At 43.4% G+C, this 8,627-nt stretch overlaps 1 pseudogene; it reads right to left on the reverse strand.

Annotated features, from left to right (window-relative positions):
• Positions 1-360: 360 nt before the first annotated feature.
• Positions 361-479, reverse strand: LOC143937695 (5S ribosomal RNA; annotated as a pseudogene).
• Between the last annotated feature and the right edge of the window lie 8,148 nt (positions 480-8,627).

An 8,627-nucleotide genomic window follows, 5' to 3' on the forward strand; every position in this document is an offset into this window, starting at 1 on the left:
GGATTGGGTCTTTATCTCTGATAAAACCCTGCTGCGAGGATAAGGTAAGGGAGATTTTCTCAGGAGTTTCTCCTTCTATGTATGATGTTGTCATGCCTATGTGTCACCACTGGGGGCTGTATTGAGCACTCACCGTCCTGACACTGGAAACAGCACAACTCCTCTCCTCCAGCCGCAACAGATCCTCCGGTAAGAAGGGGAGGTCTGGTCTCCCCCTGTGCCCCCAAATAGTTTTTCTCTTTCAGGGTGATGTGGCCGTAGGCAATCTCTTTGGGCACCCTCAACCCTCTTGACAAACGCCAAGATGGTCACCTTGGGAAACAAGCGAAAAAAAAAGGTCAATACCAACAAAAAAAGAGAAGCTTATGGCACCTGGTATTCCCAAGTGGTCTTCCATCCAGGAACTAACCAGGCCCAACACTGCTTAGCCTCTGAGATCAGATGAGATCGGGCACTTTCAGGGTGATGTGGCCATAGCCAATCTCTTTGGGCACCCTCAACCCTCTTGACAAATGCCAAGATGATCACCTTGGGAAACGAGGGAAAAAAACAAGTCAACAGCAAAAAAAAAGAAACCGGGGGCGTGGCCGATCACAGACCGTGATGGACGCTGAGTGAAGGAGCTCCGAGGACAAAGTGCAGAGAAGTGACACTCACAGCGTACTGGAACGTGACACAGCCACCGGAGACACCATGCTGCTCCTGACACAGCCGCCGACATGACAAAGCGACTGAATGCCCGCTCAAGACTGCAAAAACTGATGGACTTTTATCCGCCTTGCACTTCCGCTCCAGGCTGGTAAGATAGTGGCGGATCCCGTTACAACCCACTGGCATCTAGGGAAGTGGACGCAGCACAGATCACACTGCAGGCAGGCAGCACTGGCTTAGGCTCTCCACCACTAGTACAAGGTGAGTTAACACCTCCGCCCCACTACATGCAGCCCAACTAAAAGCAAGAAAAGCAAGCAGGGAGAAGAGGAAGCCCTCTTACTTCACGCTTCATTCCCAAGCACAGCTTACCCTCCCTCCACACCATTATTAGAGGACTTTCCACCATCCTCACAGCTGGCTTCCATGACAGACATAAAAGACATGCTAATGTCTCTGCGCAGCTCCTTTCATGCTGACATGTCCAGAATGTTGGCAGGCGTCACAACAACTATCCAGGACCTATCCTTAAGGGTTTCCCAAGCAGAGGAAAAAATTGGAGACGTGTGTCATGCACACAATGAACTGATCAATTCATACAATGAACATGACACTGAAATCCAAAAAATTAACACCAAACTCACCGATCTCGAGGACAGATTGAGGTGTAATAATATAAAATTTAGAGGCACCCCAGAAAATGTCACTGATTCCCAGCAGAACGATTTCCTGCACCAACTAATGTCAGCATTGCTGCCTGAAGCTGGTAACACTGATCGACAGGGCATATCGCATACCCAAACCACCCTTCTTGGCGGACACAATCCCAAGAGATGTCCTAGACAGGATTCACTTTTTTCACATTAAAGAAAAAGTGATGAAGGCATCAAGAGCTAACCCCACATTATCTGATAAATTTACTGGAATTAACCTGTATACAGATCTTTTGGCATTTGCACTAGGAAGCAATTTATCACGCTAACTAAAGCACTTCATAATCATAGCATACCATATCAATGGGGCCGGCCCGCCAAACTGCTGATTAAAAAGCAACACAAGACATATGCAGTACACTCGCTGGAGAAGGGCCTAATGCCGCGTACACACGAGCAGACTGTATGGCATACTTAGTTCGTCATACAATCCGACGGACAGTCTGTCGTACTTTCCACTGAACGGACTTGACCACACACGGATGCACAAACAGTCCGTCGAAAGCTTGCGCGATGACGTGTACAGCACGTACGACGGGACTAGAAATAGGAAGTCCAAGACACAGCAAAGCACCCTTCCGCCGTGTAAATCCTTTCTGGACATGCGCCATTCTTAGTCCGTTTAACTAGCATACTGACGACCGTACTGTCCGCTGAAACCAAAGTACGATGGACAGAATTTCGAAAAAACCGAAATACTTAGTACGCCGGACTGCACGCTGAAAAAGTCCGCTGAAGCCCACACACGAGCGGATTGTCCGCTGAAATGTGTTTCGACGGACTAAGTACGCCATACAGTCTGCTCGTGTGTACGCGGCATTAGGCTGCTAAAGGAATGGAAAATTTTACCACCTGATGCTACCATACCAGATAAACCCCCGCCATCTAAAGTGACAATGGACTGGTCCTAAAACTGCCAGACATAATCCACGTCCGGATCAGAACAGAGACATGCACTGTCCTTGCCTCCTTCTTAGGCCAACCGACCTTACGTCAATCTTTGTTTGTGGTTTGTTCCTGTTTAACCCTTCCTGAAATCGTTGCCCTTACAAAATTGCAACAGCTGAGTTGCACAGGGTTTCTGGGCTTTTTCCAGATGTTTTTTTATTAACCCTTTGTTCATCTTCCTACAGATTTTTCATGCACCTAACTTATATGTAGATTTACTATCTAGAATACTAATGTATCCAACGCAGCTGAGAGCTTTGCAGGTATGACCTTATAGAGACTCTTTGTTTGACATTTATATAGCAAGGCTCAAATATGATGATACCAGCGCACCTTCCATATCTCATTTAAAAAGCGGCAACATTATTAGCTGCCTACTACTTTCCCATGGCTCTTAAGCTCATTTCTTTCAATGTGCGTGGCCTTAATAGCCCCTTTAAAAGGAAATCTTTGAACAATGAAGTCAGATCACTTCACGGAGACATCTTCTTTATACAAGAGACTAATTTTACAAAAAATAAAGCGCCCCAGCTCTATTTGAAAAACTTTACCCTGGTTTTTACCGCAATTTCTGAAAAGAAAAAAGCTGTAGTTCTCATTGCTATTGCAGACTCTCTGAACTTTCAACTTATCTCTCTACAGGATGATGTCAATGGACGCTTTCTTATCCTAGTATGTAACATTGATGCCGCATACACACGGACTTTCAAGCAAACGCACTTGGCCACACACGATCGCTCCAAAGGTCTGGCGGTTTCTAACGCGATGACGTACAGCATGTATGACGGGACTAGAAAAAGGAAGTCAAAGACCCAGTACGGCACCCTTTAGGCTCCTTCTGCTAATCTTGTGTTTATCTCGTGTTAGTAGAAGTTTGGTTAGAGGCGATTTGTGCTTTTCAGACTTCAGCTTATTTCGATCATTTTCTGTGGTTCAGTCTGTGCTTTTGAAGTTTGTATCTGGTTTTCAGGTGGTTCTGGTTTGCTCATTCCTGTTCAGGTAGCACTTCATAGGCCTTGCTGTTCTTCAGTGCGTTTGGTTAAGTTTGTTTGACCAGCCGACCGTTTTGAAGCCATGGTGCATGGACATACTCATTCTCGAGTTTGTGCTGTATTTGGTGTTTGGGTTATTACTTTGACCCGAGCCTGACAGAAAGCCAAGTCCCTCCCCTCCACTTTCCCACCAGAAGGCCCAGGAGGATGACATGGACTGAGGAGGAATCCCTTGCTCTCATTCGTGATGCAAGTCAATTTCTGAGCCAACCCCCCCAATGCTGAAGAGGCCTATGGGACATATTTGGCCACCAGGTTGCTGGAGCTGGAGAAGGACCAACAACAACTGTGTGAGGCTCTTTTTTTTGAGGCCCTTTAGAAGGGTTTGAGGGGCAAGCTTACAACAAACACACTCCTCCTGCTCCTCCTGCCACAAGTCCACCACCAGAGGCACAGCCTCCAAGGAAGGCTGCAGAGAAGCGTGGAGGAAAGGCTGCACGGAAGAGTCAGAAGTGATTGCCTGGCTTCAGTCTGGTCTGACAGAAGATGCAGGCTGTTGTAGTACCACAGCCCCAGGACATAGATGTCATCTGCTGCTGTTCCTGGTCTGTGGGATTCCTGGACCATGTTGTGCTCCCTATTTTATTGACTACGCACGATCCCAATTTTGTTGGCCACTGAGTTGATGTGTGCCATGGGGGACAAAAGGCTTCACAAACTCCAAGTGTCTCCAGTGTTGCCTTCCTCTTTATTTTGTTTTAACCATAATAAATGGACATTTAATTTTCCCCAAAAAATTTAAAATGTGTTTTTATTCCAAAACAACAGTTTTTGTGAGTAGGCAGGTACATGTCAAAAGACTATGGGGGTTATTTACAAAAGGCACATCCTTTTTGCAATACAAGTGCAAAGTGCACTTGAAATTGCACTGCAAGTGCACTTGGAAGTGCAGTCGCTGTAAATCTGAGGGTAATATCTGAAATGAGGGGAAGCGCTGCTGATTTTATCATCCAATCATGTGTAAGCTGAAATGCTGTTTTATGACATTTCATTGCATGTGCCCTTCGGATCCACAGCGAATGAACTTCCAAGTGCTCTTTCTGAATTTGCCTTTTGTAAATAACCCCTTATGTCAATTTAACAAGGCACACCAACCTCATTAAGGTTCATAAAAATGCAAGCTAATAATGTTATTGTTTTAACTTGAAACTCCAAAAAAAAATGGAAAGGCCTAGATTTTTGTGTTTTTTTTTGGTATTTGAAAAAATATATATTGTTGGAATCTAAAATTATAAAAAATGAGTCTAAAAAAGAATTGTAAACATCGTTTATGAAGATGTGACTTTTAAAAACTAGAATATTAGTCATGAGATGAGGATAAATAATGAAGAAAGATGTTTGTGATAACTCTATGTGATTATAAGCAACAAAGCAACTTCATTCTTCTAGCTTTATAAAGAAGAAAAGAATGCACTGATTAACCACTTCAGCCCCGGAAGGATTTACCCCCTTCCTGACCAGAGCGTTTTTTGCGATTCGGCACTGCGTCGCTTTAACTCACAATTGTGTGGTCGTGCGACGTGGCTCCCAAACAAAATTGGCTTCCTTTTTTTCCCACAAATAGAGCTTTCATTTTGGTGGTATTTGATCACTACTGCAGTTTTTATTTTTTGCGCTATAAACAAAAAAAGAGCGACAATTTTGAAAACACATTTTTAACTGTTTGCTATAATAAATATCCCCCAACAATATATATATATATATATAAAAAAAAGTTTCCCTCAGTTTAGGCCGATATGTATTCTTCTATGTATCTTTTTGTAAAAAAAAATCGCAATAAGCGTTTATTGATTGGTTTGCGCAAAAGTTATAGCGTCTACAAAATAGGGCATAGTTTTAGGGCATTTTTATTAATTATTTTTTTTTTTACTAGTAATGGCGGTGATCAGCATTTTTTATTGTCACTGCGACATTATGGCGTACACATCAGACAATTTTGACACTTTTTTGGGTCCATTGGCATTAATACAGCGATCAATACTATAAATTTGCAGTGATTTCTGTAAAAATGTCACTGGCAGTGAAGGGGTTAAGTGTTCCTAGGGGCGTGTTTGTAACTGTATGGGGGCGTGGCTGTGTGTGACACCACACTGATCGCTGCTCCCGATGACTGGGAGCAGACTATTAGTGTGCTGTTACTAGGCAGAACGGGGAGATTCTTGAGCTCTGTGACACGATCCCGGGTATCCCCACGGCGATAGATTCTGTGGGACCCGCGACCATGGTCACAGAGCTCTCGGCAGGCGCGCGTGCATAAATTCAAAATAACGTATGGGAACTTTACTTTTCTCAGCCGTGCCATTCTGCCTACATATATGTGCAGGAGTCGGTTGGGAACTGGTTAAAAGTTCAAAGAATTAGCAGCGTGAGGAATGTGCTAGCTTCAATACCAAAGCTAGTTTTACCAGACCGAGTGCTTCCGTCCTGTACTTGCTTCTGAACATGCGTTATTTTTGGTCCGCCGGGCTATCACACAGACGAACGGATTGTTCGCTAGAAAGCCAAGTCCGGCGGACAATTTTGAAGCAAGTCTTCTTTCTAAGTCCGCTGGACTTTTGGGAAAAAAAAGTCAGCTGGAGCCCACACACTAAGTCCGCTGGATAGTCCGATCGTGTGTATGCAGCATAACAAAGCATTATATACTTTGGTAAATGGTGGGGATTTCAACGCAGTAGAAGATCCTGTGATCAACTCATCCACCACAGCTAAACGTAAATCCTGTTCTCTGAATGTATTTCTCCATAAAGGCAATCTATATGACATCTGGAGGTGACACCACAACACTGAAAAAGATTATACGTTCTTCTCCCCGGTCCACCACACCTATACACGCATAGATCTTTTTCCGACTTACCAATGGACCCTCCCACATGTTACCGCTTCCACGATTGAGACCATATCCTGGTCAGATCATGCCCCCATAATGATTACTCTCTCTGACTCATCCAAATTAAAAATGCCGTCCACTTGGAGATTGAATACCTACCTACTCTCACTCCCAGAAAACCAGAAATCTATAGATGAGGCACATGACACATTTTTCTCTACCAACACAACAGAATCCACTGATCGCTTTGTCTTGTGGAATGCTCACAAGGCGTTCATGAGAGGCATTTTTATTCAACTTAGCTCTCGAGCCAAAAAGCAATGCACAAAACTCCTTGAACAAATTATGCAGGATATTCAATCGTTAGAAGAGGTAAACAAACGTAATCCCACTCATCAAACCTCAGTAGACCTCATGAAATTGCACCTATCACTTAGAAACCTACTAGTATACCAGCATGAAAAGCATGCCAAAATGCTTAAAGCTGACTTTTATGCCCTTAAAGATAAGGCAGGTGCATTTCTGGCTAAACGCTTCAAGGGCAAACGCCTTGTACAAAAAATCCCCTATATGGTGAACCTCTGGAGCTAAAGTCTATTCCCCAGATGGGGTTTCAGAAATCTTTAAAAACTATTTTAAATTATGCCATTTTATATGATCTTAAATCAGACACCCAGACCCCACAACCCATGCTTGACTAGATACGATCTTTTCTCCAACCACTTCATCTGCCCAAACTCACTGAGGAACACTTGGCTAACCTATTCCAACCATTTACAATAGAAATGAAAGTCATATCCAACTTGCCCAAATCCAAAGCCCTGGGGATTGATGGATTTTCCAATGAATATTACCAAAAATTTACAGACACATTGGCCCCCCACCTGGTGAACATGTATAACATAGCTATGCACAAAGGTAGTTTCCCTAAAGAGATGTTACAAGCAGTAATTACCACTATACACAAACCAGACAAACACACTTGCCTCCCCAGCAGTTACTCAATTCGGACATAAATATATACACAAAAGTGTTGGCCCTTCAAATTTTGAATATATTACCCACCTTAATCAATTCAGAACAAGTAGGATTCATCAAAGGGCACCAGGCCCCGGATGCCACAAGGAGAACCTTAAATATCCATAAATATGCAGAACTACAAAAAAAACCTTTGTTCTTCATAACATTAGATGCTGAGAAGGCATTTGATCGTGTGCACTGGGGGTTCCTAGAAGCTGATCTAAGCCAAATACGGATTCTCAGGCCCAATCTTGTCAGCAGTATTGACACTCTACTCTCAACCCTCAGCCAAAGTTTTGACCTCCGGAACCCTATCCTCAGAATTTATGATCAAAAATGGTACAAGGCAGGGGCGCCCATTATACCCGTTTGTTTTTGCTTTAATCATGGCACCCCTACGCACTTCCCCTAATGTGACAGGAATACAAATAGGTCCCACACAGAATGAAATTGGACTCTTCGCGGACGATGTGATCTTGGTAGTCACAAATCACTCCACAAACTTCAGGAGATTCAAAAGACACTGCATACATTCAGTTCAGTCTCGTACTATAAGATTAACAAAAGTAAGGTGGCGCAGTGGTGTAGTGGTTAGCACTCTCGCCTAGCAGTAAAAAGGGTTGCTGGTTCAAATCCCAATCACAGCACTACCTGCTTGGAGTTTGCATGTTCTCCCTGTGCCTTTGTGGGTTTCCTCCAAGTACTCCAGTTTCCTCCCACACTCCAAAGACATGCAGGTAGGTTAATTGGCTTCTGTCCAAAATTGGCCATAGTATATGAATGGGAAACTTGGATTGTGGGCTCCTTGAGGGTAGGGACCAATGTGAGTGTGCTATGTACAGGGATAGGGACAATTGTAGACACTCACTCAGGTTGAACTGGATGGACTGGTGTCTTTATTCAACCTTACTATGTAAATCCTTAATGTGCCGACCACACTCAAAAATTCTATTTCGGAACAATTCCCATTTACCTGGGCTCACTCATTTATTAAATATTTAGGAATCAATATTCCTGCTAATTCAACCAACACCTATATGTAGAACTTCCAAACGTTCCTTGAGAAACTACCTGGAGAATTGGCCAACCTATCAAAACTAGAACTATCAATAACTGGTAAAATAAACCTATTGAAAATGATTGTACTACCTAAATTATTATACCTTTTTCGCACTATCCCCATCTGTATACCGCTCTCTTTCTTCTCCAAAATACGTTCCATGATACTTAACAATATTTGGAAGGGCAAGAAACCAAGATGCGCCACCTCCATACTTATTAAACAACAAACCTCTGGTGGACTGTCACTTCCAGATATCTACCACTATTATCTAGCCTCTATGCTAGACCGAACACGTTATTGGTGGGCCCTGGACTCACAAAAGATATGGTCCCGCATGGAAAATGCTCTCCTAC

The sequence above is a fragment of the Lithobates pipiens genome, unplaced genomic scaffold (assembly GCF_037356315.1).
Source record: "Lithobates pipiens isolate NorthernLeopardFrog02 unplaced genomic scaffold, aLitPip1_a1.2 Scaffold_28, whole genome shotgun sequence".
Lineage (NCBI taxonomy): Eukaryota > Metazoa > Chordata > Amphibia > Anura > Ranidae > Lithobates > Lithobates pipiens.